Source organism: Carcharhinus amblyrhynchos, unplaced genomic scaffold (genome assembly GCF_965287045.1).
Source record: "Carcharhinus amblyrhynchos unplaced genomic scaffold, sCarAmb.v2.hapA scaffold_44, whole genome shotgun sequence".
Lineage (NCBI taxonomy): Eukaryota > Metazoa > Chordata > Chondrichthyes > Carcharhiniformes > Carcharhinidae > Carcharhinus > Carcharhinus amblyrhynchos.
Window position 1 is genome coordinate 475,225 of NW_027649785.1, and position 20,768 is coordinate 495,992.

Below are 20,768 nucleotides of genomic sequence, written 5' to 3' on the forward strand. Positions count from 1 at the left end.
AGGAAACCCACGCAGGCACGGGGAGAACATGCAGACTCTGCATAGACAGTGACCCAAGCTGGGAATCAAATCTGGGTCCCTGGCGCTCTGAGGCAGCAGTGCTAACCACTGTGCCACCGTGCCGCCCACTTACTACTGATTTAGTGCGGAAAGGGTTAAGGGACTGAGGAACCATCTGATCTAACTTTAATAAAAATTGAAGGCTTTGCTGTTTTCCTTCAGGGGGCCATCTTCCCACTTCTGTGGCATGAGGTTGTGAAATAGTTAATTGGAGTGGGGTTAAATTCAGTCTCCAGGAGCTGCTGGAACAGTGCGGGCAGTCAGCACCCTTGAAACTGACCAAGCTCCCAGCACAGATTGACATCTGGTACGGCCCCTTCAGCCTGATGTCAGAGCAGCCTGGACCAATAGTCAAGAGGGGAGCCACCCCTCCTGGGAGGGTGCCAGCCGTGCCTCCCTCACTCACAATCAGGGGCTCTGCGCTGCCTGTCTGGCTCTCTGTCTGTTCGACGCAGGGCGTTACAGAGGGCTGCAGCTCCAGCTCACTCCCCTGGCAGTTTCCACTATCACACAGGGCTCCTGAGGAAGGGATAAAGTGGAGAAGGTAAAATGTCTCTTCCAGTTGCTCACGCTGTAACTTTTCCAGTTGCTTTACTTTCCAACCGTGAAGATTAACCCCGAGAAAGTTCACATTTGCTGTGAAGTTGTCCTTGAGTCCTGAAGCTGGAGCCGGGTTAAGTCTCTGGACTCCTTCCCCCCGCAGTATTTCTAATTTTACACAAGGGAAAAAGTTTAATTAAGTTCTATTTTACTCCCAGTGCATGTTTAACATTTGTCTTTAAAGTTGTGTGCGCGTCCGCTATTCGTGTTCATGTCACTGTTTATCGCTTACAATCAAAACTGACCCTAAATTCATCCAGTTGTGATTCCCTGACAGGATTAGGATGCTAAATTCACAGATGGTTACGCCCAATTGCCAAGCGCTAAAGTGCCCATTAAGATCCTCAGAATACTTGATGGTTATCAGGAACTTCATCCTGAAAGATGCAAGTGTGTATACAGATGTATCTGTATGTATATGTGCGTGTGTGTGTATGTGTCTGTGTCTGTGTGTGTGTGCACACGTGCATGTGTGTGTGTGTGTGTGTTTGCATGTCACTGAGGGAGTGTGGGGGCGGGGAGATGTTGGGTGAAGACAGCAAGGGGCTCTGATAATGTCGATCGGGGTGACTATCCGGCCCCATGATCACTTGGACTTCATCATGGCTTTGTCAGGCAAGCTAGAGATCTCCCATCATGTGTGGAGCACATAGCCCAGTGAGAGTCAGTGTGTGTGGGACCCGTACCCCAGTGAGGGTCAGTGTGTGTGGGACCCGTACCCCAGTGAGAGTCAGTGTGTGTGGGACCCGTACCCCAGTGAGAGTCAGTGTGTGTGGGACCTGTACCCCAGTGAGAGTCAGTGTGTGTGGGACCCGTACCCCAGTGAGGGTCAGTGTGTGTGGGACCCGTACCCCAGTGAGAGTCAGTGTGTGTGGAACCCGTACCCCAGTGAGAGTCAGTCTGTGTGGGACCCGTACCCCAGTGAGAGTCAGTCTGTGTGGAACCCGTACCCCAGTGAGAGTCAGTGTGTGTGGAACCCGTACCCCAGTGAGAGTCAGTCTGTGTGGGAGCCGTACCCCAGTGAGAATCAGTATGTGTGGGACCCGTACCCCAGTGAGAGTCAGTGTGTGTGGGACCCGTACCCCAGTGAGAGTCAGTGTGTGTGGAACCCGTACCCCAGTGAGAGTCAGTGTGTGTGGAACCCGTACCCCAGTGAGAGTCAGTGTGTGTGGGAGCCGTACCCCAGTGAGAATCAGTGTGTGTGGGACCTGTACCCCAGTGAGAATCAGTGTGTATGGGACCTGTATCCCAGCGAGAGTCAGTGTGTGTGGGACCCGTACCCCAGTGAGAGTCAGTGTGTGTGGGACCTGTACCCCAGTGAGAATCAGTGTGTATGGGACCTGTATCCCAGCGAGAGTCAGTGTGTGTGGGACCCGTACCCCAGTGAGAGACAGTGTGTGTGGAACCCTTATCCTAGTGAGAGTCGGTGTGTGTGGGACCCTACCCCAGTGAGAGTCAGTGTGTGTGGGATCCCTAACCTAGTGAGAGTCAGTGTGTGTGTAACCTAAGAAGGTAGATGAGGGCAGTGCAGTTGATGTTGTCTACATGGACTTTAGCAAGGCCTTTGACAAGGTACTGCATGGTAGGTTGTTGCATAAAGTTAAATCTCACGGGATCCAGGGTGAGGTATCTAAATGGATACAAAATTGGCTTCTTGACAGAAGCCAGAGGGTGGTTGTAGAGTTGTTTTTCAAACTGGAGGCCTCAGGGATCAGTGCTGGGTCCATTGTTATATGTAATTTATCTTAATGATTTGGATGAGAATATAGGAGGCATGGTTCGTAAGTTTGCAGATGACAAGATTGGTGGCATAGTGGACAGTGAAGAAAGTTATCTCCAATTGCAACGGGATCTTGATCAATTGGGCCAGTGGGCTGACGAATGGCAGATAGAGTTTAATTTAGACAAATACGAGGTGATGGATTTTGGTAGATTGAACCAGGGCAGGACTTACTCAGTTAATGGTAGGGCCTTGGGGAGAGTTACAGAACAAGGAATCTAGGGATACATGTTCATACGTCTTAAAAGTGGAGTCACAGGTGGACGAATGGTGAAGAAGGCATTCAGCATTCTTGGTTTCATCAGTCAGAACACTGAATGCAGGAGCTGGGACGTCTTGTTAAAGTTGTACAAGACATTGGTAAGGCCACACTTGGAATACTGTGTACAATTCTGGTCACCTTGTTATAAAAAGGATATTATTAATCTAGAAAGAGTGCAGAAAAGATTTACTAGGATGCTACCGGGACTTGATGGATTGAGTTATAAGGAGAGGCTGAAAGACTGGGACTTTTTTCTCTGGAGCGTAGGAGGCTGAGGGGTGATCTTATAAAGGTCTATAAAATAATGAGGGGCATAGACAAGGTAGATAGTATCTTTTCCCCAAAGGTAGGGGAGTCTAAAACTAGAGGGCATAGGTTTAAGGTGAGAGGGGAGAGATACAAAGTGATCACAGGGGCAATTTTTTCACACTGAGGGTGGTGAATGCCTGGAACAAGCTGCCAGAGGTAGTGGTAGAGGCGGGTAGAATTTTATCTTTTTAAAAGCATTTAAATAGTTACATGGGTACAACGGGTATAGAGGGATATGGGTCAAATGCGGGCAATAGGGATTAGCTTAGGGGTTTTAAAAATAAGGGCGGCATGGACAAGTTGGACCGAAGCGATGTTTCCATGCTGTAAATCTCTGTGTCTCTGTAATCCTTACCCCAGTGAGAGTCAGTGTGTCTGGGACCCGTACCCCAGTGAGAGTCAGTGTGTGTGGGACCCGTACCCCAGTGAGAGTCAGTGTGTGTGGAACCCATACCCCAGTGAGAGTCAGTGTGTGTGGGACCCGTACCCCAGTGAGAGTCAGTGTGTGTGGGACCCGTACCCCAGTGAGAGTCAGTGTGTGTGGGACCCGTACCCCAGTGAGAGTCAGTGTGTGTGGGACCCGTACCCCAGTGAGAGTCAGTGTGTGTGGGACCCGTACCCCAGTGAGAGTCAGTGTGTGTGGGACCCGTACCCCAGTGAGAGTCAGTGTGTGTGGGACCCGTACCCCAGTGAGAGTCAGTGTGTGTGGGACCCGTACCCCAGTGAGAGTCAGTGTGTGTGGGACCCGTACCCCAGTGAGAGTCAGTGTGTGTGGGACCCGTACCCCAGTGAGAGTCAGTGTGTGTGGGACCCGTACCCCAGTGAGAGTCAGTGCGTGTGGGACCCGTACCCCAGTGAGAGTCAGTGCGTGTGGGACCCGTACCCCAGTGAGAGTCAGTGCGTGTGGGACCCGTACCCCAGTGAGAGTCAGTGTGTGTGGGACCCGTACCCCAGTGAGAGTCAGTGCGTGTGGGACCCGTACCCCAGTGAGAGTCAGTGCATGTGGGACCCGTACCCCAGTGAGAGTCAGTGCGTGTGGGACCCGTACCCCAGTGAGAGTCAGTGTGTGTGGGACCCGTATCCCAGTGAGAGTCAGTGTGTGTGACCTGTACCCCAGTGAGAGTCAGTGTGTGTGGGACCCGTACCCCAGTGAGAGTCAGTGTGTGTGGGACCCGTACCCCAGTGAGAGTCAGTGTGTGTGGGACCCGTATCCCAGTGAGAGTCAGTGTGTGTGACCTGTACCCCAGTGAGAGTCAGTGTGTGTGGGACCCGTACCCCAGTGAGAGTCAGTGCGTGTGGGACCCGTACCCCAGTGAGAGTCAGTGCGTGTGGGACCCGTACCCCAGTGAGAGTCAGTGCGTGTGGGACCCGTACCCCAGTGAGAGTCAGTGTGTGTGGGACCCGTACCCCAGTGAGAGTCAGTGCGTGTGGGACCTGTACCCCAGTGCTCGGGAGTAGTGTGTCAGACTGGTTGTCGGGATTTGTGAAAAGTCTCTAGCTGTGGAGAGTTTGTGAATATTCACCTGTTGTGTATGGTGTGATTTCGCAGCTGTGTTACCGTGCTTGTTATATATTGAAAATAAAGGATGTGTGAAAAATGACATTAACACACAGAATAGAAAATAAATCACGTAAACCTCACTGTCTAAAAGCAACATAACAACAGGAAATGATTTGGATGAGAATGTAGGAGGCATGGTTAGTAAGTTTGCCGATAACACTAAGATTGGTGGCATAGTTGACAGTGAAGAAAGTTATCTCGAATTGCAACGGGATCTTGATCAATTGAGCCGGTGGGCTGACAAATGGCAGATGGAGTTTAATTTAGACAAATGAGAGCGGATGCATTTTGGTAGATTGAACCAGGGCAGGACTTACTCAGTTAATGGTAGGGCGCTGGGGAGAGTTACAGAAGAAAGAGATCTCGGGGTACATGTTCATAGCTCCTTGAAAGTGGAGTCACAGGTGGACAGAGTGGTGAAGAAGGCATTCGGCATGCTTGGTTTCATCAGTCAGAACATTGAATACAGGAATTGGGACGTCTTGTTGAAGTTGTACAAAACATTGGTAAGGCCACACTTAGAATACTGTGCACAGTTCTGGTCACCCTATTATAGAAAGGATATTATTAAACTGGAAAGAGTGCAGAAAAGATTTACTAGGATGCTACCAGGACTTGATGGTTTGAGTTGTAAGGAGACGCTGGATAGACTGGGACTTTTTTCTCCAGAGCGTAAAAGGCAGATGGATGATCTGACAGAGATCTATAAAATAATGAGTGACGCAGATCGGTTAGATAGTCAATATCTTTTCCCAAAGGTAGGGGAGTCTAAAACTAGAGGGAATGGGTTTAAGGTGATGGGGGGAGATACAAAAGCACCCAGAGGGGCAATTTTTTCACGCAAAGCATGGTGAGTGTCTGGAACACGCTGCCAGAGGTAGTAGTAGAGGCAGGTGCAATTTTGTCTTTTAAAAAGCGTTTAGATAGTTACATGGGTAAAATGGGTATTGAAGGATATGGGCCAAATGCTGGGACTAGGCTAGGGGTTTAAAAAAAAAGGATGGCATGGACAAGTTGGCAGAAGGACCTGTTTCCATGCTGTAAATATAACTCTATGAAATGCCAAACAGGCCAGCATTATCCTGAGGTGCAGAGATGGGGTTAACCTTTGACCTTTCATCAGAACGGGAAGGTTTTTGCGATGTTTGCGGATTTGTGTAATTACAGAGGTGGGAGTGAGGGGTTCAGTGCCGGCACAAAGCCCTGGTCATGGGATCAGTGAAGAAAGTAATGTGTTTCTGTAGGAGGGGTAATTTGGAAATGCAATGTCATTAACTACACTGTCCCATTCTGATGAAAGGTCATTGATCTGAAAGGATAACTCTGTCTCTCTCTTCCCAGATACGCCCAGGACTGCTGAGTATTTCCAGTTCTTGCCACCAATATCTCCTGTATGCGAAAACTGAGGCAGTATTTCTGATTTGAAGTAGTTAAAAGCACTGAGTCCTGAGTGTCAGATCGAATGTTGAGGGATTGTCATCGATTGAATGTTGATATTCATTTAAGGAGTAGACGAAACCGAGGAAAAACGAGGCCAAAGTGGAATTGAGAAAAGAGAATTCCTCATTCTGTTAATATCATTATCCATCCTTAACCCATTGTTAAGAGGCATCTGGATGGGTTCATGAATAGGGAGGGAATGGAGGGATATGGACCGAGTAAGGGCAGAAGGATTTTTTGAGTTTAGGTAGCATGAGGCAGGGGCTTGGAGGGCTGAAGGGCCTGTTCCTGTGCTGTACTTTTCTTTGTTCATTGCTCAGTGCTGTTGCACACAGACTCACTCATACACTCATACATATATACATACACATAGACATACACTCTCATACATATATACATACACACAGATATACACTCTCATACATATATATATACATACACACAGACATACACTCTCATACGTATATACATACACACACACACTCACATACATATATACATACACATAGACATACACTCTCATACATATATATATACATACACACAGACATACACTCATACATATATACGTACACACACACGTATATGCATACGTATACACACACACACACACACATTCACACACACACACACACACACACACACTCGCACACATATATACAGTCAATACTGAGTTGTGTGTGACACAGACTGAATATTAGTGCCTCCTCAATCATCAGTCCCTCAAACTGACCCCCTTGGCCGACTCCTGTCTTTAAATATATTGTGGCAGTGACTGTGAGTCAGGCATTGGAAATAAAGAATAGAGAGGAAGGATCCTGGAATGTTTGGGAGAATTCCACATCCCTCTTCCGCAACGTTAAACAGAAGGGGAAGTTGAAGCTGGAATATGACCGGAAGCCAACCATGCCTGAGTGGCGATCAGGAACTGATACCATCTCCTGTGCAAGCGTAGGGAGATTGAATTGTTCTTCCAGAACGAGAGCCCTCCCTGCTCCCCAGTGAAACCTGCCCTGGGCCAGAAGAATTCCCTGCAAAGCCCTCTCACTAATTCCCCAGTTTTCATTGATATTTTGGACTTCTCCCTTCTTCAGAAGGCGCCACCAACATTTATTCCCTGACTGTTCCCTCACCCAAAGTGTCATCTGACCTTTGACAGTGAGGAAGCTGCTCGACCATGGGAGAATCACAACTGAGCACGGTTCTCTCCTTTCCCATTGCCAGAGATCAGAACCAGTCTCTGTCAGTAAATCCCCAGGCTTACTGGCACCTTTTTGTGTGAACGGAGGCAAGGTGGGCATTGAAATAACTGGGCGGGGGGGAATTCTCGAGCACAGCCCCAAATGAGATGTAGCAAAACCAGCAAGACTGGGGCAAGGATAAAGGATATGCTTGGTTAAGAGGTCAGAGTATCGCTGAGAACAATGCAGAGCACACAGGCAGTCTGGTGAATTGCAAATGGACCTTTTACATTATTCTTTGGACTGTGGCGATCAGTTTTTAAGTTCAAGTTTATTTATTAATGCCACAAGAAGGCTTACATTAACACTGCAATGAAGTTACTGTGAAAATCCCTTAGTCGCCACACTCCTGCGCCTGTTCGGGTACACTGAGGGAGAATTTAGCACGGCCAGTGCATCTAAGCAGCACGTCTTTCGGACTGTGGGAGGAAACTGGAGCATCCGGAGGAAACCCACACAGACACGGGGAGTACGTGCAGACTCCACACAGACAGAGACCCAAGCCGGGAATTAAACCTGGGCATCTGGCGCTGTGAGGCAGCAGTGCTAACCACTGTGCCACCATGCTGCCCACTGGCAAAGCCAGCATTCATTGCCCACCCCCCCCCAATTGCCCTTGAACTGAGTGGCTTGCCAGTGATGTCAGAGGGCAGGTATCCTAACCCACTTATCTCTCCTCATATGACAGACCTGCCATCCCGGGAATCAGTCTGGTAAACCTTCCCTGTACTCCCTTTAGTGTCCCACACAAGAGAAAAATCCTTCAGATATTCACCCTCGCACATCCCCTCAAGATCTAATATGCCTCGATAAATCACCTCTCATTCTTCTAAACTCCACTGTGTATAGGCCCAACCTGTCCAGCCTTTCTTCATACGATTAAACCCCCCATCCCAGGAATGGATTTCGCTTCCAAAGCTACATTTTTTTTTCAAATAAGTGGCCCAAATTGTACACAGTACTCCAGATATGGTCTCACCAAGGCCCTCACCTAAGACTTCCCTATTTTCAAATTCCATTCCTCTTGCAATAAGTACCAACATTCCATGTTCCATTCTAATCGCTTGCTGTACCTGCATACTAACTTTATATGATTCATGTACCAGGACACCCAGATCCCTCTGCACCTCCAAATACTGCAATCTCTCTCCATTTAAATAGCATACTGCTTTTCTATTCTTCCTGTCAAAGTGGACAAGTTCACATTTTTCTCATATTATAATCCACTTGCCAAATTTGTGCTCACTCACTTAACCTGTCTCGATCCCTTTGCAGAGTCTCTATCTCCTCTTGACAACTTAGTTTCCTACCTATTTTGATGTCATCAGCAAATTTAGCCACCATACACTTGGTCCCTTCATCCAGGTCAGTGATACAAGATTGTACAAAATTGAGGACCAAGCACTGTGGTACTCGTTACAGTTTGTCAATCCAAAAAGGACCCATTTATCCCTACCCTCTGTTTCCTGTTGTCCGAGCAATCCTTTATCCATGCTAATATGTTACCGCCTACACCATGAACTCTTACCTTGTGCTGTAACCTTTGATGTGGTACCTTATCAAATGTGTTCTGGAAATCTAAGTACATCACGTCTACAGGTTCCCCTTTACCCACCTTGAATATTTACTACAGTGGTACCAAGAATGAGGAACTTCAGTTCTATAGAGAGACTGGAGAAGCTGGGATTGTCCTTCTTACATTAAAATCATGTATTAAAATCATGAATATTTTTGATAAGAGTTCAATTTTTTCAAAAACAGGCCCGAATTCTATTGGGGACAAAGCAGGATTAGGCTTTGATCGGCCTCGATTATAATGAATGGTGGAGCAAGCTCGAAGGGCCAAATGGCCTCCTCCTGCACCTATCTTCTCTGTTTCTATGAATGTCGTGGTCTCAGCTTGGCCCTCAGTTTTATTGTGATCCCCCTCGGTTGGGTCCCTTGACTACCCGTCCTTCTTCCCCTCTCTCCTCAACCTTTCTGAGACACAGTGTCCAGGGTAGTGTGACTCCCCATTAGCCGACGCTTTGATTCACTGGCCCTACCCATTACTGGAATGTGTCGGATAGCCAAGATTTTATTGTAATAACTTTCAAAATAAAGCAGGGTAGAGATATTTAGAAAGGAGAGATTTACAGAGCCTTGATCCAGACTTTGTGCATGTGGGGAAAAGGGAGATGGTGGTGTAGTGGTGATGTCTGTGGCCTAGTAATCAAGTGGCTTTATTGCTTTGGGATCACTGGGTTCAAATCCCATCACAACAGCTGGTGGGCTTGTTTGAATATTTTTAAGGGAGAACTGGATGAGTACTTGATTAACAAGGGGCTGAAAGATTATTGGGGATGGGCGGCAATGTGAGAATGACGTTACAATCAGCCATGATCTTACTGAATGGCAGAGCAGTTTCGAAGAGCCAAGTGGCCTCCTCCTGCTCATACTTTGTATGTACGTATGTAATTAATTAATTAAAACCTGGAATTAAAAGCTAATCTCAGTAATGGTGACCATGAAACCATTGCCAATTGTTGTAAAAACCCATCTGGTTCACTAATGTCCTTTAGAGAAGGAAATCTGCCATCCTTACCCTGTCTGGCCCACATGTGACTCCAGAGCCACAGCAATGTTATTGACTCTGAAGTGCCCTCTGAAACGGCCAAGCAAGAGTCTCAGTTCAAGGGCAATTAGAGATGGGCAACAAAGGTTGGCCCAGCCAGCGATGCCCAAGTCTCTTAAAGGGATAAGAAAAAGTTGACATCACTAAGGGACAAGATATGATAAAGGAAGAGGATATATTCTTTGGGGCATCCTAGAGTCTCCAACCAAGGGAAACATCTTGTATTCATCTACCCTGTCTATTCTTTTAAGTATTTTGTAGGTTTCAGTGAGATCGCCTCTCATTCTTTAGAGATACAGAGCCAATTTTTCCCAATCTCTCTTTATAAGACAGTCCCACCATCCCTGGAACAAGTCTGGTGAACCTTCTTTACACACCCTCTTTGGCAATAATATCCTTTCTGAGGTAAAGGGACCAAAACTGCACACAGTATTCCAGGTTGTGGTCTAACCAAGCTCCTATACAATTGAGGCAAGACCTGACTACTCCTGTACTCAAATCCTCTTGTGACAAAGCCTGACATTCCATTAGCCTTCCTAACTGCCTGCTGCACCTGTATACCAGCCTTAAGTGATATATGGACAAGGGACAACCATGTGTACACACTGGGGCACAGAACAAGTGAATGACTAAATAGGTGAATGTGCTTTTAAAGCATTCTTCCATGGGAAGTGGACAATGCTGGTTAGACCAGTGCTTTTATTGCCCATTCTTTGAGAAGGTGGTGGGGAGCTGCCTTCTTGAACCGCTGCAGGTGGTGTAGGTACTTCCATACAGTTTGGGAGGGAGTTCCAAGATTTTGACCCAGCGACAATGAAGGAACGATCAGAATATTGTGTGACTTAGAGGGTAATTTGCAGGAAGTGGTGTCCCCATGCACTTGCCAGCTTATTCTTCCAGGTGGTAGAAGTCGTGGGTTTGGAAGGTGCTGTTGTAGGAGCCTTGGTGAGTTGCTACGGTGCATCTTGTTGAAGGTACACATAACTGCCACTGTGCATCGGTGGTAGAGGGAGTGGATGTTGAAGGTGTTGGATGGGGTGATAATCAAGTGGACAACTGGATGGCGATGAGCTCCTTGAGTTTTGCTGGAGCTGCACTTATCCAGGCAATCACATTCCTGACTTGTGTCTTGGTGGAACAGGTTCTGGGGAGTCAGGAAGTGAGTTACTCTCCGCAGGATTCCCAGCCTCTGACCTGCTGTTGTAGATGTGGTATTTTATGGTTAGTTCATTTTCTGATCAATAGAAACCCTCGGGATGTTGGGAGTGGGAGTTTCAATGATGGTAATGCCGTTAAATATCAGTTACATTCCCTCTTGTTGGCATTGCCTGCCACTTGTGTGGCATAAATGGTACTAGCCACTTGTCACCCCAAGCCTGGATATTGTCCAGGTCTTGCCTCTGGTGTCTATCACGTGAAGCCCCTTCAGAATCCTATCTTTTTCAATAAGATCTCACTGCAATGTTGGCAATCACATCTGTGCTGCCCCTCATCTGATCAACATTGAGGGACATCCCACCCCTTTCCTTATCAACATCAGCGAGAGCTGGAAAACTACAGTAGCTTGAAGGAGAACCACCCAACTCTCTTGTGGTGAATTTGTTGATGCATAGATGTATCCCTTCTTGGCCTGTGTCTGACTGTGAAAGATGTCATGGGACAAATGCGGGCAAGTGGAACTGGCTTAGTGGTTAAAAACTGGACAAGTTGGGCTGAAGGGCCTGTTTCCATGCTGTAAACCTCTATGACTCTCAAGTTGTTGGTGACGCTGATAACGATGATCGCTGAGAAGTTTAAACCCCTTACAGTGATTTCTGAATGGTTGAAGCAATGTGACTCATATCTGGGGCCCAAAATCAGCTGCAGGCTGTTGACGCAAAGCCTCCTCTTGCTGAGGTGGCAAAGGAACCCCCCCACTTAAAATCAACAGGACAAAATGTGAGCTTCAGCTTTTAATGTTTTGGGAAGCTGAGCAGATTTGGAAATGTACACCTGAACCCTAGATTTATGGACCAGCAACATTCGGATTTATATACAGCATATTTACTGTAGTAAAGATCCCACAGCATTATAAAACAAACTCTGAGCCACGTATGGAGATAGTTGGACAAAAAAACTTAAAGCCTTGTTAAGGAGACAGATTTTGGGGAGCATCTTAAAAAAGGAGAGAGAGGTAGTGGAGATCAGCGAGATGATTCCTAGGTTTAGGGCCTAGACAACTGAATGCACAAACTGCAGTGGAACGGTGAAATTTGGGGCAGGGGTCAAAGCTAAAGAGCTGTAAAGTCCTCGTAGGGTTGGAGGAGATTACAGAGAGAGAGGGTGGGTTGAGACAATGAAGCGAAGAATGAGTTGAGGCAGTGGAATAAATTAACTCCTCAGAGGCTCACCAGATTCTCTTTATTTACAAATTTATCTCCACCCCTCAGAGTGCTTCAGTTAGAAAGTCAGAGTCCAGTGTGTCAGTAGCCCTGGCATTCCTCATTATAATGTGGAGATGCCGGCGTTGGACTGGGGTAAACACAGTAAGCAGTCTCACAACACCAGGTTAAAGTCCAACAGGTTTATTTGGACAAACTTTACTGCTGAATAAACCTGTTAGACTTTAACCTGTGAGACTTCTTATTGTATTCCTCATTACAGACACAGATGAGACTCCCAGGCCAATCATTACCTCTATCAGGGAGCTCATACTCTAAGAGGCCCACCTTATGGGTCTCGTTGGGGTCATTACAGGAGGGATTTGAGGAAATTACAGAGATAGGGTGGATTGAGGCAGCGGAGGGACTTAGGGAGATTACAAAGAAAAGGATGCTGAGGCACTGAAAGGATTTGAGGAGTTACAGAGAAAGGGTGGATTGAGGTTGTGGAGGGATTTGCGGAGATGTTCCCAATTGCGGGTTTGCAGTGGAGAGCTCCTCAAAGTGGCTGCCCCTTATTTTCAGCACCCACCCCTTCCCTTTGCACGGGGAGGAGAAGATCCAGCCCACTGTATCCCAACATCCTATAATCCCAACTGAGACAGTTACTGAGAGAGCATCGTGCTGCCACTGAGCACAGAGCGGGATGTGCTCTTTGATGCCAGACACCTTTCCTGCTTACTGCTCTCCTCAGGAAAGGGATAGATGGGGGAAGAGGATGTGAGGAACACAACTCCATTTGGAAAGGATTTGGAGGCTGCGTCACTGGCAGGAAGTGGACCTGCCAGTGATGCAGGAAATGGGAGAGTGCCTGCTCACATCTTAGGAACCTCCTGTTAATTTAACCCCTTACTCATCAGAGGAGTCAAACACCCGTCTTGACCTGACTCATGGCACCAACTCACAGAATCAAAGAATTAACAGTTGTACATCCAGGAAGTCTATTCAGCCTATCGTGCCTGCTTGGAAGCTTGTCTAATCAGTTCCACTCCCTACTGTTCCCCCATACATCTGCTAACTTTCTCCTCTTCAAATATTTGTCTAATTTCCCCACTGAAAACTCTAATGAATCTACTTCCAACCCACTTTGAGGCAGCGCCACCCAGACCATGACAACTTCCTCCTCATTTCCTCCTGGCTGTTTATTAATTACCCTAAGCTGAAGGCAAGAGAAGGGGTGGCAAATGAGATTAAAAAGTCTTCATGCAGCGAGTGGTTAGCATCTGAAATATTCTACCCAAGGTTTTGGTGGAGGCAGATTTAATCGGAGTATTTAAATTGATTTGATTTGATTTATTATTGTCACATCTATTGGGATACAGTGAAAAGTATTGTTTCTTGAGCGCTATACAGACAAAGCATACCGTTCATAGAGAAGGAAATGAGAGAGTGCAGAATGTAGTGTTACAGTCATAGCTAGGGTGTAGAGAAAGATCAGCTTAGCGCGAGGTAGGTCCATTCAAATGTCTGACAGCAGCAGGGAAGAAGCTGTTCTTAAATCAGTTGGTACCGATTTGGTAAGTCAGTTCAGACTTCTGTATCTTCTTCCCGAGGGAAGAAGGTGGAAGAGAGAATGTGCGGGGTGTGTGGGGTCCTTAATTATGCTGACTGCTTTCCCGAGGCAGGGGAAGTGTGGACAGAGTCAATTGATGGGAGGCTGGTTTGTGTGATGGATTGGGCTACATTCACGACCTTTTGTAGTTCCTTGCGGTCTTGGGCAGAGCAGGAGCCCATACCAAGCTGTGATATAACCAGAAAGAATGCTTTCTATGCTGCATCTGTAAAAGTTGGTGAGAGTTGTAGCTGACATGCCAAATTTCCTTAGTCTTCTGAGAAAGTAGAGACATTGAAGGTCTTTCTTAATTATAGCGTTGCATGGGGGGGACCAGGACAGGTTGTTGGTGATGCAGACACCTAAAACCTTGAAGCTCTCGATCCTTTCTACTTGGTCCCCATTGATATAGACAGGGGCATGTTCTCCTTTATGCTTCCTGAAGCCGATGACAATCTCCTTCATTTTGTTGACATTGAGGGGGAGATGATTGTTGTCGCACCAGTTCACCAGATTCTCTATCTCATTCCTGTACTCTGTCTCGTCATTGTTTGAGATCCACCCACTGCGGTGGTGTCGTCAGCAAACTTGAAAATCGAATTGAAGGGGAATGTGGCCACACAGCTATAGGTGTGGGAATTCCCATGACACTGATCTGTGCTGAATTGAAATGGAATTGGACTTTTTTTAATAGGTTTACAGGAAGAAGACAGATAGGGAATGTCTCTATGGAAATTGTTCCTATGAAGAACCACCACTCACTCTGTAGGCTCATACTGGAGAGCTGGTCCACTGAGCCTGAAAGGGGAGACTTATTGTTGGGGAAAGTAAATCCGGGAATGGGATGGGTCCTTAGGAAAGTTGGGAAGCAGACACACAAGTGGCATCTGGGGGGTCTTGCAAGAAACATCAAGTAATCGAGACTTTCTCGACACAACCTGACTCTTGTCCATGTTACGTTGGCAAACAGCGCGCAGAACATGAGCCTACTGCGGAAGCAAGGCTTTTCCATGGAATGCTACACTCAATGCCCTTGGGAATGTCCCTTTCCATGGAACACAGGATGTAGTAACAAGCAGTATATGATGAGGTTCCACACTGATTAGATGACCTGCAAGGTCAGAGAAAGAGACATTTCAGAGATCATGCAAGATTTCATAGACATTTCCAAAGCATTTGAGATGCAGATTTCAGTGTAGCTGTGACTAGTGGGGTACCACAGGGATCTGTGCAAGGACCCCAATCCATTTGTACAAGTTGCCAACTTGTAAATCATTTCAGCCCTGTAGCTGTGGCATGGGGAGAAGACGGTGACTGACACAAGGTGAACCCCTCCCTCAGAAAGCCAGCAATGGGCAGAATGTCCTCCCTCTGCACTGTAACCATCCTGAGAGTTTGTAGTTAGTAAAACTGAGCATCTTTGACCCAAATACAAGGAAAAGCTAAAACAAGGTAATCACTCTGGTCATAAATAATTAAATCCAATGTTGGCTAGCAACTTTTACACTGGATCCTGCTAGGCCTGTCCAGTCAGAGTTGCCGTAGCGACCATTTCTGACCCTGTCCAGAGTGAGTTGAAAGAGACACCATGGATGGATGGATAGATGTATTGATAGACAGACGATAGACAGAGATGGATAGATAGAGGCAGAGAGACAGATAGGTAGATAAACAGATGGATGGATAGATAGAGAGACAGAGATAGATAGAGAGGCAGACAGAAAGAAAGAGACAGATGGATAGAGAGAGAGGTAGATGGATGGATAGAGAGAGAAATAGATGGAAAGAGATGCATGGATGGAGAGGTAGAAAGAGACAGATGGATAGAGATAGAGAAAGACACATGGATAGATAGATAGATGGATACAGATGGATAGAGACTCAGAAGGATAGGTGAACAGACAGATGAATAGATAGCGAGAGAGACAGAGAGGCAATAAAAACACAATATAAAATATTGGAAGAGTGAGCCATAATGAACAGTTCAGTTACAATGTGTGTGAAATGCTGGTCTCTTTAATATACAGAATGAAAATAAGATTTCTGCTGCTTCCTGCATGTTGTCCATAGCTCATGTAGAACATAGAACATTACATGTGGTGTCAGATTGAGTTCATTAAATTATCAATTATTTACACACCATTTATGAGGCGTGATTTATGAACTTTATTAAGGAGGGGATTTGGATTGATCTTCCAGACTGTCAGGATTGGAAATAAAGTTTGTCAAATTCAGCGGGTTGTGGCCCTGTCACAACCAGACCCAACTCCCTCTTGAAATTGTACAATGCTTTGGCCTCAACTGTTTACTGTGGTAGTGAATCCACAGGCTCACAACTCTCTGGGTGAAGACATTTCTCCTCATCTCTATCCTGAGTAGTTTACTCCTTATCCTTCAATGGTGACCCCTGGTTCTGGACTCTGGAAGCCTCTCTTTCTTTCTCATGTTATTCTCTTCCCCTTGTTTCCTTCTCCTACCTTCAGCAATGAGCATTTTCTCCAAAGACCAGGTTGCCCACTGTGATTGTATGTATTGCTGGAGGGTTCATAAGAACATAAGAAATAGGAGCAGGAGTAGGCCGTCTAACCCTTCGAGCCTGCCCCGCCATTCAATAAGGTCATGGCTGATCTGAAGTGGATCAGTTCCACTTTCCCGCTTTCTCCCCATAACCCTTAATTCCCTTGTCTGTCAGAAACCTATCTGCCCGTGACTTAAATATATTTAGCGAGGTAGCCTCCACCACATCAACGGGCAGAGAATTCCAGAGATTCACCACCCTTTGAGTGAAGAAGTTCCTCCTCAACTCCAATCTAAACTGTACCCCGCTTATTTTGAGGCTGTGCCCTTTAGTCCTGCTATCCTTTCTAAGCAGGAAGAATCTCTCTACCTCTACCCTATCCATCCCCTTCATTATCTTATATGTCTCTGTAAGATCCCCCTCATCTTTCTAAACTCCAACAAGTACAAACCCAGTCTATTCAATCTCTCTTCATAGTCCAACCCCCTCATCTCCGGTATCAGCCTAGTAAACCTCCTCTGCACTCCCTCCAAGGCCAATATATCCTTCCGCAAGTGCGGCGACCAAAACTGCACACAGTACTCCAGCTGCGGCCTCACCAGTGCCCTGTACAGTTGCAGCAAGACCTCCCTACTTCTATATTCTATCCCCCTTGCTATGAAGGCCAGCATCCCATTTGCCTTCCTGATCACCTGCTGCACCTGAGGGCTGGGTTTTTGCGACTCATGCACAAGGACCCCCAGGTCCCTCTGCACCGTAGCATGCTGCAGCTTTTCGCCCTTTAAATAGTAATCCCTCCTACTATTATTTCTGCCAAAGTGGATAACCTCACACTTGCCAACATTGTATTCCATCTGCCAGGTCCTCGCCCACTCGCTCAGCCTTTCCACACCCTCCATACAATATTCATCACATGGCGGGCGCACAGTGGTTAGCACTACTGCCTCACAGCAGAGGGAGGCGATAGCTGAGTGGTATTAACAGTAGACTATTAACCCAGAAACTCAGCTAAGGTTCTGGGGCCCTGGGTTCGAATCCCGCCACAGCAGAGGGTGGAATTTGAATTCAATAAAAAAAAAATCTGGAATTAAGAACCCACTGATGACCATGAAACTTTTGTCAATTGTCGGAAATACCCATCTGGTCCTTTAGGGAAGGAAACCTGCCGTCCTTACCTGGTCTGGCCTACATGTGACTCCAGCATCACAGCAATGTGGTTGACTCCCAACTGCCCAGTCTATTCAATCTCTCTTCATAGTCCAACCCCCTCATCTCCGGTATCAGCCTAGTAAACCTCCTCTGCACTCCCTCCAAGGCCAATATATCCTTCCGCAAGTGCGGCGACCAAAACTGCACACAGTACTCCAGCTGCGGGGTTTACTAGGGGCAATAAGTGCTGGCCAGCCAGTGACGCCCATATCCCCTGAATGAATAAAAAAAGCAGTGCCAGGGACCTGGGTTCAGTGGGGTGGCACAGTAGCACAGTGGTTAGCACCGCTGCTTCACAGCTCCAGGGTCCTGGGTTCGATTCCCGGCTCGGGTCACTCTCTGTGTGGAGTTTGCACGTTCTCCTCGTGTCTGCATGGATTTCCTCCAGGTACTCCGGGTTCCTCCCACAGTCCAAAGATGTGTGGGTTAGGTTGATTGACCATGCTAAGAAATTGCCCCAGGGATATGTGGTTAGAGGGATTAGTGGGTAAAATATGTAGGAATATGGAGGTAGGACCTGGGTGGGATTGTGTTCGGTGCAGACTCGATGGGCCGAAGGGCCTCATACTGCACTGTAGGGTTCTATGGTTCTATGAGTTCCAGCCTCGGGTCACTGTCTGTGTGGAGACTGCACATTCTCCCCATGTCTGCATGAGTTTCCTCCAGGTGCTCCAGTTTCCTCCCACAATCCGATGATGTGCGGGGTAGGTGGATTGGCTATTGTAACAGGGGTAGGTACGGGAATAGGGCCTGGGTGGGATTGATGTCAGCGCAGGCTCGATGGGCTGAATGGCCTCTGTGCATTGTAGGGGTTCTATGATTTGACCACAACATTCTAGCCATGAGTTGGCAATGCGCCCATCCTTGTGACGGACAGCCTTCCTACGTTCAAAAGCAAAGAGACTCATTACCCAATTGGATGCCGGCTCTCAGCCCAAACCCGAGAGAAAAGAAGAATCCACTTTCTTAAATGGGAGCCCCCAAGTTTTAGATTCCCCCAGAAGAGGAAGCGTTCTTTCAGCATCCAAACTGTAAATACCTCAGGATGCAGAGCTGTACCCACTTCCAGGTGTGTCTGCACCTGTACTCCAGGTGTGACAGTCCCAGGTACCAGAGATACACCCCGTACTCCAGGTGTGACAGTCCCAGGTACCAGAGATACACCCTGTACTCCAGGTGTGACAGTCCCAGGTGCCAGAGATACACCCCGTACTCCAGGTGTGACAGTCCCAGGTACCAGAGATACACCCCGTACTCCAGGTGTGACAGTCCCAGGTACCAGAGATACACCCTGTACTCCAGGTGTGACAGTCCCAGGTGCCAGAGATACACCCCGTACTCCAGGTGTGACAGTCCCAGGTACCAGAGATACACCCCGTACTCCAGGTGTGACAGTCCCAGGTACCAGAGATTCACCTGTACTCCAGGTGTGACAGTCCCAGGTACCAGAGATTCACCCCCTACTCCAGGTGTGACAGTCCCAGGTACCAGAGATACACCCCGTATTCCAGGTGTGACAGTCCCAGGTACCAGAGATTCACCCCGTATTCCAGGTGTGACAGTCCCAGGTACCAGAGATACACCCCCTACTCCAGGTGTGACAGTCCCAGGTACCAGAGATACACCCCATACTCCAGGTGTGACAGTCCCAGGTACCAGAGATTCACCCCGTACTCCAGGTGTGACAGTCCCAGGTGCCAGAGACACACCCCGTACTCCAGGTGTGACAGTCCCAGGTACCAGAGATACACCCCGTACTCCAGGTGTGACAGTCCCAGGTACCAGAGATTCACCCCCTACTCCAGGTGTGACAGTCCCAGGTACCAGAGATTCACCCCGTACTCCAGGTGTGACAGTCCCAGGTACCAGAGATTCACCCCGTACTCCAGGTGTGGCAATCCCAGGTACCAGAGATTCACCCCCTACTCCAGGTGTGACAGTCCCAGGTACCAGAGATTCACCTGTATTCCAGGTGTGGCTCAGATTAAATGTCCCGTTTCTGGTATTTTCACTTTCGGAATTCTGTACAAGCCGTTTGTGAGGCAGCTACTGTGACACATTCCAGGGATCAACAGGAATGTCGGCAGCAATACCCGACCTTATTGTCCGAGGAAGCATAAAGTCCCAAATAACAATGGCTGACCTTTAGCGAGGAGGGAATGTGGGTTTCGAAAGCTGGAGTGTGGGAAAGGAGTGAATATTTCACTCAGCACACAACCCCGGGAGTTGAATAAGGTTCCTTTTCTCAGCTGATTGGCACACTGAGTGGAATTAAATTCCTCATATTTTTGAGTGGGAGAGGGCAGCACAGCCAGAGCAGTCTGTAAATTCTTTAAGCGTTTTAATTATAAATATTAAAGTGTACAGGGAATAAACAGGAGAATGAGATTAAACCAGAGCAAAAGTAAAATACGGGGCCCGTTGCATCTTAACACGCGCCGAGTCCCCTCCGCTCATCAGCCCTATACTCACTGACCCACATTGGCTCCTGGTCACATAGCATCATTATAAAATGCTTATCCTTGTTTTTAAATTCCTCCATGGTCTCTCCCCCCTTCCTCTCTAATCACTCCAGCCTCTCAACTCGGATATATTTGTGTTCTTCTAATTCTGGCCTCTTGATTTCAATCGCTTCATCGTTGGTGGCCGTTCCTTCAGCTACCTGGGCCCTAACTCTGAAATCCACACACACACACACCCCCCCCCCCACCCCCCGTTAACCCCTCCAATCCCTCTTTCCTTTGAGATTCTCCTAGTTCATTGACCAAGGCTTTGGTCATTTGCCCTATCACCTACAAAGAACAGCACAGCCCGGGAAACAGGCCCTTCGGCCCAACGAGCCCGCGCCGCCATTTTCACATTATGAGTGCCCTCCTCTACCCATGACCTTTGTCTGCGCCTATTGGGGAGGATTGAGGGAAGACTAATTTAGGGACAATTTGTTACACCAATCGGCCTAAGAGCACGTTTTTGGGGTGTGGGAGGAAACCGGAGCACCCGGAGGAAACCCACGCAATCACGGGGAGAATGTGCAAACTCCCGCAGACACCGACCCAAATCCATGTATCTGCACAGCAAACAGTGATAGTCACTGAGCTGTCATGTTGCCCATCAGTTGGTCCAGTTTAAGCGTACACTAACAATGTGAAGCACTAGGCAACTCTCGAAACAAACTCCAAGAGCAGCCCTCACACGACCCACT

At 47.5% G+C, this 20,768-nt stretch overlaps 1 protein-coding gene across 1 annotated transcript in view; it reads left to right on the forward strand.

Moving 5' to 3' along the window:
* The first annotated feature begins 508 nt into the window (after positions 1 to 508).
* The window catches only part of LOC145337159 (uncharacterized), a 59,378-nt gene continuing 39,118 nt past the window's right edge, over positions 509 to 20,768 (forward strand). Inside the window, exon 1 of the mRNA XM_080181947.1 lies at positions 509 to 604. The gene's annotated coding sequence lies outside the window, so the exon portion shown is untranslated. The remainder of the gene's footprint in view (positions 605 to 20,768) is intronic.